Consider the following 14,505-nt stretch of genomic DNA (forward strand, 5'->3'; position numbering starts at 1 on the left):
TCAAACCTTGTTAGAGACTTTTGCAAAGCTTGGAGTACCTTTCTGACTAGGACACAAATTTTATGTCTAAATTAGTGACTAAACTGTGTGGAATTTCTAAGTTTGTGTCCACTCCTTATCTGCAGAGGATTGTGCAAATCAGAGGCTTGTGGATTGTGCAAATCAGTCACTGACTCGGATGATGCAGAAGTACCTACTAGAACACTCAAACCAGTGGGACAAAGCCCTGCCTTTTCTTTGTTGTGCATATAATTAGTGTTAAAAAAATCCATGCAGTTTTTGCCTCACCAGTTGATTTTTGGGAGAAATTTATGTACTCCCTTATATTTGAGAGAACTAGGAAGAGAGATGGAGTCTACCAGTGTGTATGAGTATTTTGAGATGTTACAGGAAACTTTAGAAACTGTACCTGATTTTGCCACTAAAAACCTGCAGGTGGCTCAAGAAGCTTAGAAACAATGTTATGTCAAAGCTTGCCCAAAAACTTTGCTGAAGGCTCAAAAGTCTTGATGAACAGGATCATAAGTAAACATCAACAATGTGGTACAGCTTATCGCAATCCATAGAGTTGGGAAGATCACCAAGAGCATATGCAGAGTGCTTTTCAAACCCTTCAAGATTCAGGTCTAACCTTGCTTCTAAGTGCCAGATTGCTAGAGGCACTGTGCAATACCTTGGACATACTATTGGGAGCAGCCATATGCAACCTTTAGTTGCCAACATGGACAGTAGCCTGAATTGGCAAGTTCCAAAATCCAAGAAGGATGTACAGAGTTTCCTGGAGACAGCTGTGTATTACAAGAACTACATCCTCCATTGTTCCACCCAGTCTGCACCCCTGACAGATGTCATAAGCATTTGCACCAAGTCAAGTGGACAGAGCAGTGTCAATGTGCCTCTGATGTGCTTAAAAAGCAGTATGCGGTGTGCACTTGATTTCACCAAGAAGTTCATTGTACAAACCGATGCTAGTCACACTGGGTGGTGTTTCTTCAACAACTAGAGGCTGGAGATTTGCACCTATCTGAACTGTAAGCCTATCTGAGCTATAAGCTCTTGCCAAGGGAGACTAGATATACAATGAGAAAACTGGAGTGTGTTACTGTTGTTTGGTGGTTATCTCTTCTTATACCTTATCTCTTGGGAACCAGATTCCACCTCAAGCAGATCATTCACTATTGGCTTTCTTGGCTAAGGCCAAAAATAACCATAGGATAATTTGTTGGGCTTTATGTCTTCAAGACTTAAAGCAGCTGTGGGAACAGAGCTAGTTGGAAGGCTGGGAAGAAGCTCCTTATCTTGAATCTCACGATGGCTGGATGAGAGGCATGATAATGGCTTTTGGGAATTGCTTGCAACTGTAATTCTCCAGTTGGGGGGGGGTCAGAGTGGGTGACCAACTCTTTGCCATTCCATCATGGAATTCCCCATAACTTGTGGGCATCACCACTTTATTGTTGGCCTCTTCCCAGTACATAGGCCACACTCCTTCTGTGTTGGGTTCTGCCCCAGAACCAGATCCCTGATCCAGAATTTCATTAGTTTGAGGACTTGTGGCATGACCTGACCCACCTCAGAAATCTCAGGTTTTCAGTACATTTAACTGCAGTGTCTTTATCTATATAACAACTCCTAGTGGAGAGCAGTGGGGATGGGGGAGAAAAACAACAATAGTAGCAAGGAATGAGCAACTGCAACTGCCAAACCTGGCCTGCAGTGTCTTCACCTGTATGACAGCGGTCTGTGGGTAGTAGGGTAGAGCAGGGGTGCCCAAACCCCAGCCCTGGGGCCACTTGCGGCCCTCGAGGCCTCTCAATGCAGCCCTCAGGGAGCCCCCAGTCTCCAATGAGCCTCTGGCCCTCCAGAGATTTGTTTGAGCCCACACTGGCCCGACACAACTGCTCTCAATGTGAGGACAACTGTTTGACGTCTCACATGAGCTGTGGATGAGGGTTCCCTCCAATGCTTGTTGTTTCACATCTGTGATGCAGTAGCAGCAGCAAAGGAAAGGCCAGCCTTGCTTTGTGCAAGGCCTTTTATAGGCCTTGAGCTACTGCAAGAACATTCATTCATTCATATAAGTTCCATCTTTAATATATTCATTTATGTAAACTTATTCAAATTTTAAATGTAAATTAGTTCTTTTTTTCCCCGGCCCTCAACACAGTGTCAGAGAGACCATGTGGCCCTCCTGCCAAAAACATTGGACACCCCTAGGGTAGAGTAAAACAGCAGGAATAGCAAGGCATGGGAAACAGCAACTGTCTCACCTGATTCATCCTTTGCGATGCCTTTGTGGTCTCTTCACTTGTGTAACAGCTACCTGTGGGGAGCAAGGGTGAGTGAAAAACATAGCATCAGTAGCAAGGTGTGGGCAGTGGTATTTGTTACAAAGTATGTCTGTTTGGTAGTCACATGATGCAGCCAGACCCTCCACAGAAAACGGAGGTTCTTTTTTATGTTTTTGACCTGTTGATTCTGGTCTACCTAATAAGTGAATCTACTATTTCTCACAAGGAGCAGGAAGCAAGTGCACTTTGTGCTTTCTCTACTAAAAGAAGAGACTGAAAAAATCATAATGTTATAAGGTCATCCAGTCCTATTCCCTTCAGGTGATCAGCTCTGTACAGTGAGATTGGCTCTTCCTTGTGCTTCCAGATCTGAGTGGTTCTGAATTGCTCCATACATTGTGTATAGTTGTTGATGTGTCTTATCAGGATGGCATATTCCTTCTGAAGGTACTGCTTCCTGTCATGGACAGGTGGCCCAGTGCTGCTCTGTTCATTGACCACTCCTTTCTTATCTTCTGCCCTGACTTTCTTGTGTGCTGTGCTATGCCAAGTGGTGGACTCCCAGGCACCGACTGTTATGCAGTGGCTGTGTGTCCTGTGTAGGGCAGTGAGAAGGCCTGGAATTTTCTTGGGGTAAGCTGTAGGATGTTATATCCAATCGACTCAGGATCATCTGGATCCAAGGAAAGGGTTGTGATGATGGTGAACACACTTTCCATTAGATTTGGGAGAGGCATGGACTGTACAATGGATTTGGGATCAACCGCCTTGCTCAACAATTGGTCTCCAGACCTATCAATGCTTTCTGTCATTGGCAGAGGCTCATGCTTTCTGTCTGAGCCCCAGCCCTGCTCCTGCCACCTCTTGCTGAGATTAGCAGCAACAAGAAGCAATCTCTGTGATGGTGGACAATTACAGAATTCCCTCCCATTCCAATTAAGATCTGTGCCCTGCCCTTTCAACCTTGTGGCAAAGGCTAACAATGTTCCCCCCCCCCCCCAATAATTCTGCTGGCCTCTGTAACAGTTTCTCTTTGTTGATTCTGCTTGTGCAGATGAGCACTGCCCTCTAGAGTCCTACATGGCTGTGCAGGGGAAACTTTTACCTTTTATCTTGGTTTTAGCCATTAGGACGCAACAACTTCATCCAGTTTTTTGGCTTCCTCTGCCAAATCACAGTTGGCCCTTTTCTTCCTTGTCTCCTTCCTCTGATGGAATGTGTGAAAGGTGCACAGTAAGGGAAAGGGCATTCATACCCTACTTGTGAGCACCTGTCGGGGAACATAGCTGGAGAAGGCAGGCTGACTAAGGGGAGTAGTGCCAAGTGATTTGTACTCACAAGCCCCTTCCTGCTCCCACTTTCCCATTTTACTGGATCAGCAGCTGACTAGGGAGGGAAATTTGTAGTTCTATATCCACTGCCAACAGTGCAGGCTAAAGAATCCAGATGGGTGCGTTACCCCTCCCAGGGAAAAACCACCCCTCCCAGGGGAGCACAGAACCCAAAGTGTTCTTATTTAAAATAAAATTGCAGTAACACCTGTGCACAATTATACAATACATGGCAACTTGCTGCATTATCCATGAATAAGTGGCATGTGAAACTATTTGCATCTTGGTTGTGAACAACTGCATTCTAGCTCTTATCAGCATCCACCCTCCTGAGCAATATTCTGAAGGGGCTCCTGTGAGTGTGTTTCATGAACTGGCACATCAGTACTCAGCCTAGAGCTGGCATAAATCCGATGAGAGTAAGGGAGACCGAACAGGCAAAAGGACAAGGGTAGGATTCTACAGGGGTAGGACCATTACTGCTGGAATCCGCCCTCCTCCCACCCCACCCAGAAATGCTCATTCCTCCCCTTCTCAGCCCACCACCTGCACCAACTTACGATAACCATTCCAGATTCCCAAGGGATTGGTCTGGACAGCTGGCGCTGTGCAACATTTGCGATGATGACTGCAAAATGGCTACCACTCTACACAATGCATGCTGCTCTAAAGGCTTTGATGACAGCATAATTCTGTTCTGCTATCATAGGGCAGCCTGAAAAATTGGACTGTCACTCACAGGATCAGCCTGTGTATTATGTGATCCAGCCTATCTCCCCAGATGACAGATCTGCTGTAGAAATGGCAACCAAGTAAGGGTAGAATCCTAACCAAACCCTCCTCCACTGGATCCAGCTGTGCCAACAGAGCACATGCTGCATCCAGTGGGGTGAAGTCCAGAGGTTTCCTCAAAGGAAGAGAATGCCTAGTGTTTACCGTGCTCATTCACTTCCTGTTTTCCAAACTCCCGTTTTGAATTGCCCAGTTAAACCAACTATAATAATCTGCTTGGAGGCTTCTGTTTCCCACAGCCAAATAGACCACACAACCTTTAAGAAGAAAAGTGAATTATGTCATTGGAGTCTTCTGATCAAGCAGAATTTTGTTTGTGTGAACTAGACTAGTAAAATGAAGAACCTTCCGCCTACCCAAATAAATAACTTGGTATTTTCATTTAAAGATGCTCTATGTTGATCCACAGTTGAACAACTGAGCTCTCAGGTTTCATCTACAAGATATTCCCAAGTGAAACAGTAATAAAATGTGACTTCAACTAAAAATGAACTTTGTCGGAACAAAAGGGAATTATAATTACTGGTTTAAGGGTGGCAGCAGCCCTTCAACTTCTTTTCACTTGCCTGCAGAGCAGCAGAATAAGTTGCTAGTACTTAATTACAAAGTTTTATCTGGAACCCTCATAATGTACAAGTGAAATCCAGGCCCCATCTCCAACTCCATTTTTGTGAGCCTGCAGCCATTTCACAGCAGCTGTTGGGAAACCAGCACATTAGGAGGTTGAGAGAATCTGCTCCTTATTGTGATTCTGGCTAATGGCTGGGCTAGTACCAGGATAACAGGCTTCAGAGTTCAAGGTTGCACTAACTGGGAAGTACTTTCAACAGTGATTCTCCAGTTGGGAGTGGTCAGAGCTTGTGACTGACCACTGGTGGCCTGAGACTATATCACCCTTCTGGAATGTTCACTTGGCCTGCACTTCTGGTTGGCTGGTAAAGTATAAAGAAGCCTCTCTGTTGGGAAGGGGAAGTTGTTCTTCATTATTCCATCATGAATTCCTGTGCCTACGAGACATGGGGTTACAAGTAGAAAGCTAACCTGGCATATATTCCAGGTGAGACATTTTAGTATTATGTGTGTGCATTTGGTATTGTATTCGTGGGGGTGAAATACTTAATGCCTTTCTTTGTGAGATGTAATCCCAGGGCTTTTTTTGTAATAGAACACACCAGGATGGCGTTCCTGCACCTTTTTTTATGCAGTCCCCTGTGGGGGGGGGGGGGAATGAATGGAGCCCTATGGAAAGTGAGCCATAGCTTGCATTTACTCGCAAGTAGGCATACTTGCCATAGTCCATCGGAAAGGGCAGGCTAAGAGGAATCCAACAACACCAAAATGGCCCCAATCCAACGAATGCAGCCTCCCAAAAACACCCAAGAAGGTTCCATCCCTCCCAGCTGTGAGCCTGAGCCAGAAAGGAAGCCACGTGGCAGGATTTACTTGCTAGTAGTCCGTGCCAACTCAGGGACTGAAAGGGCAGCTGAGAGGACTCCAAGGATGTCAGAATGGTCCAATGAATGCAGCCCCCAAAAACACAAAAGGGAGAAGGAGGTCCCTGCCTCCCTCCCAGCTGCAGTCTATTGAGCCGTATGGAAAGCAAGCAGCCTCACATCGCATTTACTTGTGAGTAGGTAGACATGCCTTGGCTGTTGGTCAGGCCAGGTAAAGGGGAATGTGAGGACACCAGAATGGTCCTGATCCCATGGAGCTGGAGATACTCCAGAAGGCAGCCTCCCCCCCCCCACTAAAAAGGACAAAAAAGAGGCTTCAGGTGGTAAGGGGGAAGTTTTCTATTTTGCACTTACAAAGCCAGGAGGGTCTTTTTCTTGATATGCCTGAAATAGAAGAACTTTAAACTGGGCACTGGGGAGGACTGGAAATCTCACTGATTCTTTTTTTTTTTTTGGGGGGGGGGGGGTTATTGCAGGCAGGCTACAGAGTAAGCTCCATTGACCACTATGGGACTTATTTCAGAGTAGATTCACTTGGTGGAACAGGACTGACTCCCCCTTATTTAATTATTTCTTTTAATTTAATTATAATTAGCTATTTTAATTTGCTTGATGATGTCACTTCTGGCCATGACATCACTTCCAGTGGATCCTGGACAGATTGTCATTCTAAAAAGTGGGTCCTGGTGTGTACTGGAATCTTGGTAGATCTGGAAAGGAGGTAGGCTGTGGTGTCAGCAGTGGCCCCTTTAAGGGTAAGGCCTGGGCTTCCAGGGAGTGTGCTGCACAGCTGCAGCCACTTGAAGGCCATAGGGCCCTCAGGGATATAAGGAGCATCTGAGGCAGGAAGGGTTTGTGGGCAGCAGAAGGAGGAAAGCTTGAGGGAGGGGAGACTGGATTAATGGACTAAGGAATTGATGGCTAATGGACTGCTGGTGAATGGACTTTGGAGACAGCTGGAACGGACTGCTGGAGACACTGGAGTTTGGTGTGTGGCTGCTGTGCCCAAGACCTGCTGAGGACCAAGGGTCTGCTGTAGTGGCGGGAGGCTGCTGGCAGGAGAAAGGACCTCTGCAGGTTGAACAGGTGAGCTACCCTGGAGGTGGGGTCCAGCAGGACTGCAGGGCAGAACCAGGGTCATTTGTTGGGGAAAAGAAGGGGAGCTAATTTGCTTAAATTAGGCATAATTCTCCAGGCAGAGCTTGGCCTTGGAATCTGGCAAAACAAGGTGCTAAAAGTTTGAGAACTGCTGCCATAAGCTGTTAGTAAGTTGACATAGGGGTGTGTGTGTGTGTGAGAGAGAGAGAGACTCTACAAGTTTTCAAAATCATTAAATCAGAATTTGGAGAAACAATACCATCATGTTTGATATCAATCTATGTGTAATTTCATGCAGAACACAATGAAACAAACAACACTGAAATATCTGTGTTCTAACAAAAGATACAGCCAATAAACCAGTGGGGGCAGGGCGATGGTACATCACCACGCCCACCACCTGGGGCGTTGCCCTGCCCACTGCATGGGGTGACGCACAGGCCTCCTGCACTGGGTGATGCAATCCTAGTGACGCCACTGGGGTGCTGATTCCAAAAATGGTATCAGTTTCCCCCTGTCATTTCTAGTTTTGGAAATATGGCAAGTCCCGTTAGTGAATGGTTCAAGGAGCTTCCTCATGAGGAAGCCTATGCTATGGCCATTTTTGGAATCAGCAACGAAAATTCATAAAAAAACCACCATAAATTTTGATAAAATGTTTTTCTGACCCTCAGTTTTGCAAGTCTTTGCTATAGATTAAAGATCATCCTGAACTATTTTTTGCCAATGGCAAAGAGTGGTTAACTTGATAACTGTAGGCACAGTGTATTTTAGTGCATTTTACATTAGAACAGTGTTTCTCAAACTGTGGGTTGGGACCCACTAGATTCTGTGCCAGAACCACCATTCAGAGCGCGATACCATAGTCTTTCTAGACTGAAGGTTGCCAACTAAGGGTCGGGACCCACTAGGTAGGTCATGAGCCAATTTCAGGTAGGTCCCCATTCATTTCAATATTTTATTTTTAATATATCTGTATTCAATAGTATTGAATGCCTTTTTGTTATCCTCTCTGTACATGTTAATCACGTGTTGTCTAGCTGTATCATATTACCTATTTCGCCAATAAAAAATGGTTTAAAAATAAATAAAAGATTAACAAATTGTGAGTTCCTGCACTTTTTTTTTTTACAAAAAAGCACTGTGTAATCCTAATCTAGTTTTAAAATCATTATGTTCTTGCGAGTTTATGTGTGTGTGTGTGTGTGTGTGTGTGTGTGTGTGTGTGAGCATCAAGGAACTGAGATTCTGTGCTGTGCTTACTGTTCTGCACTGCTGTTGCTTACCTTTCCCTCCTAGCAGAAGGCTGGAGCAGAAGGTTGCTCCAGCCAGCTGCTTCCATCCAAAAATCCAGGCACAGAGCCTGCTGGGGAGATGGGCAGCAGAAGCAGCTGCCCAGCCTGACTTTCTGTGATGATCAGAGGGGAAGATGTGGCAGCAGAACAGTAAGCACTGTGCCCAATGGGTAAGGGTTCTTGCAGGCACCAGATCTGGCCCATGTGCCGGGATTTGGCACATGTTGAACTAAATCTTGCCTTGGCTGCTCAGTTAGCTATTGTTGTAGTGCACCAGAGCCTTGAGGCCTGCGGGGCCCAATCCTATCCAGTTTGCCAGTGCTGGTGCAGCTGTGCCAATGGGGCATGTGCTGCATCCTGTGGTGAGAAGGCAGTCCTCTAGATAAGGGAATGTTTGTTCCCTTACCTCATGGCTGCATTGCAGCTGCACAGGTGCTGGAAAGTTGGATAGGATTGGGTCCTGAGTCCCTTGTTGTTGGAGGGGAGCCCTGCACTTGCAAGGGCTGATTCAATGCTTGTAGGTCTTCAGCTTCCCTTGGGCTAAAGAACTGGCTGTTACTCCCAGTACACCACTACCCTTGCTAATTGCCCTAAAGAATTGTGTGCTCAGCTGCTAGCATCTGTTTGAGGTAATTGGGTGACTTCACATCAGAAATTTGTACTCTGTTCAGTTTATTCAATGCAGAACTGTGCCCTATGCACCCGGGCTGTATTTAGAGCTCAAGTTTTGGGACCTAGAAGAACAAATTAAGAATAGTAGCCTCATCTCTTAGGTTGTGTTCAAGCCTTGAGAGAGATAACCACAGAACTAATCAGAATGGACATTCCTGACTCACTGGAAATTTGAAGCAGTGGACCAGTAGGTATAAGATCAGTCAGTTTTCTGTGACACCTTCAGAGTACTAATATTTAAAATGCATTGTTGGTTAATGTGTACAACTGCAAGTGCTATGGAGATAGGCAATAAAGTCACTATCAATTTGAATCTGTGCTCAGCAAATGCCTCAGTTGTATTCCAGGACAATAAATTGTTCTAGTTAAATCTCTGCAATTTTGATTCATTGCCACTTTTAATTTTTATTTGAAGGTACTTATATGCTTTAGCAGCAAAGGCAGGCCTAAGCATGTTTACTCAAAAGTGACTGTATTCAAAGGGGCTTATTCCCAGGTGTTTAGTACTGCAACCTACAATTAGTCGTGTGCATACATTATTTGACTGATGCATTAGTTCATTTCCTTAACGTGGGGTGCCAGGGTTGCTTTTGCTTGAATGCTGTGTCCCTTAGTCACAGGATCTGCAAGAATGGCTTTGGTGTTGCAGTGGTTAAGGGAATGCTGTCTGCACATACTCAGTGACACACTTTGTTGCACCACATATTTTCAAAGTGTCAAGTCAGATCATCAATTTTAAGTTTTATTTCTCCAAAGCAGTGTTTTGCCCTTGCCATTTAACAAAGCCACTGTCCTTTTCTGACTACTCCTTTATTAATATTGATGGACTGCTTCTCAACAAATTCACAAAGTGTTCAGTCAAAATCAAATAAGTAAATGGTTTCCTGTTCCAAAAGAGTTAACCATAAACAGAGGTGTACTACTAGAAAATACACAGTGCTGGAGTGAAGCACACTCCATATATTCCTCTGCTAAATATAAGATCACAGCTTGAAGAAGTGCCTCTTTGACCAGTTAGCAGGGTAACTGATTTTTATTTCTTGGGCTGACCTTTTAAGCTTGCTACTTAGAGCTGAACTGAAACTTACCAATAACACATTTTTTGGTGAACATATATTTTATAGCACAAGGTATATAACTTGACACAAGTATAACATGAGGAAAATGGATACATTTGTTTACATGGCCCTACCACCATGAACCACTTGTAGTGCATCCATTGTACATCATGCTATCCTACACATGTGTCTATGCATGTGTACAAATCCTTCTCATGAGAATACTTCAGTCTTATATACAGATTCTGTGCAAAATTTGTTGAAAAGATTTATATCCTGCCTTTCCTTTGCCTGAGCAAATGCTCAAATGAACTTCTTTCCAAATACTTTTTTCTCTAGACTGTAGTGCCATCCAACCAATGTTTTATTCATGCAAGTTTGACTATTCCATTAAATATAACTGAAAACATACAATACAGTACATTCTAAAAACTATAGCATTGAATTACTTTCAGTATTAGACTTCTCTTGACTGAGTAAATAAAATATTTCATACTGAGAAGTGGAGCATGAAGTCCCCTTTGAAATTTTCCAGAGGGATTTCACACCTGTTATACAGGAGTCAACTTGCTTAGGGAACTTTTGTACACTCAAAGAACCTTAGTATGATATGCTGGAACAAGTTTTATGCACATGGAATTGCACAGGTGGAGATCTTGACAGGCAAGACCATTCACATAACAGTAGAAAGAAATACAAGTAGTTCTCTTTGGATGCTAGATAAACATGTTTAACTGATTGTAAGTACCACAAAGGGTTCAATATCCATTTTTTTAAGATGACTTAAAATTGACTGTGCAGAGCACCAATAAAGAAGGGGAGGGAATTTCTCAAATGTTTCCTATACTTATCAAGGGAGGACACCTGCAAATTCACTAAAACGTTGAGGACAGATTCTGCCTTACAAAATGACAAAGGAGTTTGAAAGGTTGGCAGAAAGGCACACCAATTTTTATAACCATAAAGCCTTTATTTGGAGTTAATCTCTTTGCTAACCCTACAAATCATTTGTAGATTGCATCCTGTTATACATCCATTCAGTAGAACAATACACTGTATTAAGAATTCTTAAACTGAATTAATTCTTAAACTGAAACTAATTAATTCAAAACTGAATTCAAGGACATTAAGGACACAATCCTAACCAGGTCTACTCAGAAGTAAGTACTATTTTGTTCAGTGGGGCTTACTCTCAGGAAAGTGTGGTTAGGATTGCAGCCTAAAAGGTTTAAGCCTTGAGACTTAACTCAGCTATTCTCAAACTTTTAGCACTGGGACTCACTTTTTAGAATGAGAATCTGTCAGGACCCACTGGAAGTGATGTCATCAAGCAGGGAAATTTTTAACAATCATAGGCTGCAATCCTACTCAGGAGTAAGTCCCATTTACTATCATTGTTAAAAGAATATACATAGTAGCTTGTTAAAAGTACAGGTCTGTAACATTTTGCCAAATGCAGTCACACACCATGGTAGCATCAAGTCTAATATATTAATAAAATATTGAAATGTATGGGGACCCACCTGAAATTGGCTCATGACCCACTTAGTCGGTCCTAACCCACAGTTTGAGAAACACTGAAACTGGTTTGTTAAGACAGTAAAGCCACAATCCTAATCAACTTTCCAGCACTGGCATAACTGGGTCAATGGGCATGTGCTGCATCCTGCAGTTGGGGAAGCAGCCAGGGAGGCCTCCTCAAGGGAAGACCATGTTTGTTCCCTTTTCTTGGAGTTGCATTGCCCTGATGTCGGTGCTGGAAAGTTGGTTAGGATTGCGCCCTTAGCTGACCACACTGTAGACTGCTGATTTCAATGAAGGATGCAATACAAAGTTTTCTCTGCTTTGGCAAAAGGAACTCTACTTCAGCTAAAAGATTTACAGTGCAATCCTATACGTGTTTACTCAAAAGTCACACTTTATTTAGTGGGGCTCTCTCCCAGGTAAGCATGCACAGGACTGTAGCTTTAAGAACTCTCTTGGAGGGTCCCGATTCCATCAATGCAGCTTCTCCTTGGTGTGGCAGTAAGTGAAGGAGTTGTTGCAATTGTGAAGAAGGCACCCCTTGCCTCCCTGGGTATGCTACTGGGGCACTGCTGCGCCTGGGGGCATCTTGTCCCTGAGGTGAAAAGCAGACATTTCTTGAGGAATGCAGCAGCTGTGCTGCTCTTAGCGGCTTTCTTAAAGTGAAGTGGCTTCCCTATTGCTGAAACAAGAGGAGGGGGCTAACTTCCCACCACCACAAGTGCTCAGTCTCTAAATAAACACTGCTTTTATTAAAAATATTTATACACTGCTTTTCAACAAAATGTGTGTGTGTGCGCATTGTGTGTGCGTGTGCATGTGTATAGTACGCCCCTAAAGAAATGGTTCTCTGACTCAAGGAACTCACAGCACAATCCTAGCCACACTTTCCTGGGAGTAAGCCCCATTGACTCTAATGGGACTTCTCAGTAGACATGCATAGGATTGGGCTGCCAGTATCGGAAAACACAAAGTGTACTTTGGTTCAGTGATCTCCAACACTCTTTCTCTCGATACCGAGCTAAACAAACACATCGGTAAAGCAGCTACCACGTTTTCCAGGCTCACAAAGAGAGTCTGGTCCAACAAGAAGCTGACGGAACATACCAAGATCCAGGTCAGACCTTGTGTCCTGAATACACTTCTGTACTGCAGCGAGTCATGGACACTTCGCTCACAACAGGAGAAGAAACTGAACGCTTTCCACATGCGCTGCCTCTGATGCATCCTCGGCATCACCTGGCAGGACAAATTTCCAAACAACACAGTCCTGGAACGAGCAGGAATCCCTAGCATGTATGCACTGCTGAAACAGAGACACCTGCGTTGGCTAGGTCATGTTGTGAGAATGGATGATGGCTGGATCCCAAAGGATCTTCTCTATGGAGAACTCGTGCAAGGAAAGTGCCCTACAGGTAGACCACAGCTGTGATACAAGGACATCTGCAAGAGGGATCTGAAGGCCTTAGGAGAGGACCTCAACAGGTGGGAAACCCTGGCCTCTGAGCGGCCCGCTTGGAGGCAGGCTGTGCAGCATGGTCTTTCCCAGTTTGAAGAAACATTTGGCCAACAGACCGAGGCAGAGAAGGAAGGCCCATAGCCAGGGAGACAGACCAGGGAAAGACTGCACTTGCTGCCAGTGTGGAAGGGATTGTCACTCCCGAATCGGCCTTTTCAGCCACACTAGATGCTGTTCCAGAACCACCATTCAGAGCGCGATACCATAGTCTTTCAAGACTGAAGGTTGCCAACTACTATAAATCTGAAAACAAACACCAGCCAACAGTGGCTGTGCTGTGGAATGAGGCAGTTGCTCCCCCTCTGCTAAGTACCAGTAGGCCACCACTTTGAAAAGGGGTGTCGCGGTACAACTGGCATGTGCCATACTATGCACAGTATATACCAGGGACTTGTGGTGGCTGAGGAAGCAGGTGTGTGTGCTTGAGCACCTCACAGGGTGGCGGTGCTTTTCAAAGGACTCTGGTGGGGAGGCTCTGCCTCACCTCACAAGATGGTGGTGCTCCTCAAAGGACTCCTGTGGGGAGGCCCTGCCTCCCCCCCCCATCCCGGCCGCACTTTCCTGGGAGTAAGCCCCATTGACCCTAATGGGACTTCTGAGCGTCATACTTAGGACTGGGCTCCGCAAACCACAGTGGCTCAAGCTCTCACGACCATAGAGCACGGGAGTCCTAGAAGGGAGCACAACGGCTGCGCTTCCGCTCCGTCCCCTTTTCTCCTCCGTTCCCGCCGCTTCCTGGACGCGAGGGGGCGGGGAAGGTGTCGTGAGGCGCCTCCTTATTGGTCCGGGCGCGTGACGCCGCCTTTTCCCCTTGCCTCCCGCCGCGCCCCTCCCGCCGGTTCCGAGCACTCTGCTGGCGCTGCCGCCTGCCAGAGCGGAGGCGGGTGTCGCCGCGGGCGCTGCTCGCGCGGAAGGGGGCGGAGATGCGGCTGCGACGTGGAGCGCGGGAGCCGCGGAAGGCTGAGAGGTAACGCCGCCTGTCCCGCGCCAGCTCTCCCTGGCGCCCTCGGGACGCCTCCTGGCCAGGCGCTGCGGCGCCGCTCCCTCCGCAAGAGAACCCGACGCGCCTCTTTGTGCGCTGCACGTGTGAATGTTGTTCACGCGGGCTGGAGGGAGAGAGGGAGGCGGTCTCTCCGCGGTCTCCCCGCGTCTTGGAGCCGGGCTGAGTGTCAGCCTGGAAAGCAGGTGGTGCGGCCCCAGCCCTCCCGTGTCCACTGGAGCTTCCTCCCCAGCAGGGACCTGAGGGGAAGCAGGTGAGGCAGAGCGTCCCCTCTGGAGTCCTTTGGGAAGTGCCACCCTCGTGTGCCGCTGCCCACCTGAGCCTTGGCGTAGCACCACCGCCGTGTGTGTGAGGCAGAGCCTCCCCACTAGAGTCCTTCGCCGCCTGTGTGAGGGGCCAGACTACCCACAACCCACGTGCTCCTGTGGGGACTGGCTAGCCCCTCTCCCCACTAGCACCCGTGCCTGCCTG

The 14,505-nt window shown here is 46.2% G+C and overlaps 1 protein-coding gene across 3 annotated transcripts in view; it reads left to right on the forward strand.

The window, feature by feature from the left end:
- Positions 1-13,867: 13,867 nt before the first annotated feature.
- The window catches only part of ERGIC2 (ERGIC and golgi 2), a 34,253-nt gene continuing 33,615 nt past the window's right edge, over positions 13,868-14,505 (forward strand). For 2 of the 3 annotated variants that reach the window (XM_066634278.1, XM_066634277.1), the window contains exon 1: positions 13,868-14,001. The gene's annotated coding sequence lies outside the window, so the exon portion shown is untranslated. The other variant, XM_066634279.1, reaches the window with a different exon arrangement.

Source organism: Tiliqua scincoides, chromosome 7 (assembly GCF_035046505.1).
Source record: "Tiliqua scincoides isolate rTilSci1 chromosome 7, rTilSci1.hap2, whole genome shotgun sequence".
Taxonomy (NCBI): Eukaryota; Metazoa; Chordata; class Lepidosauria; order Squamata; family Scincidae; genus Tiliqua; species Tiliqua scincoides.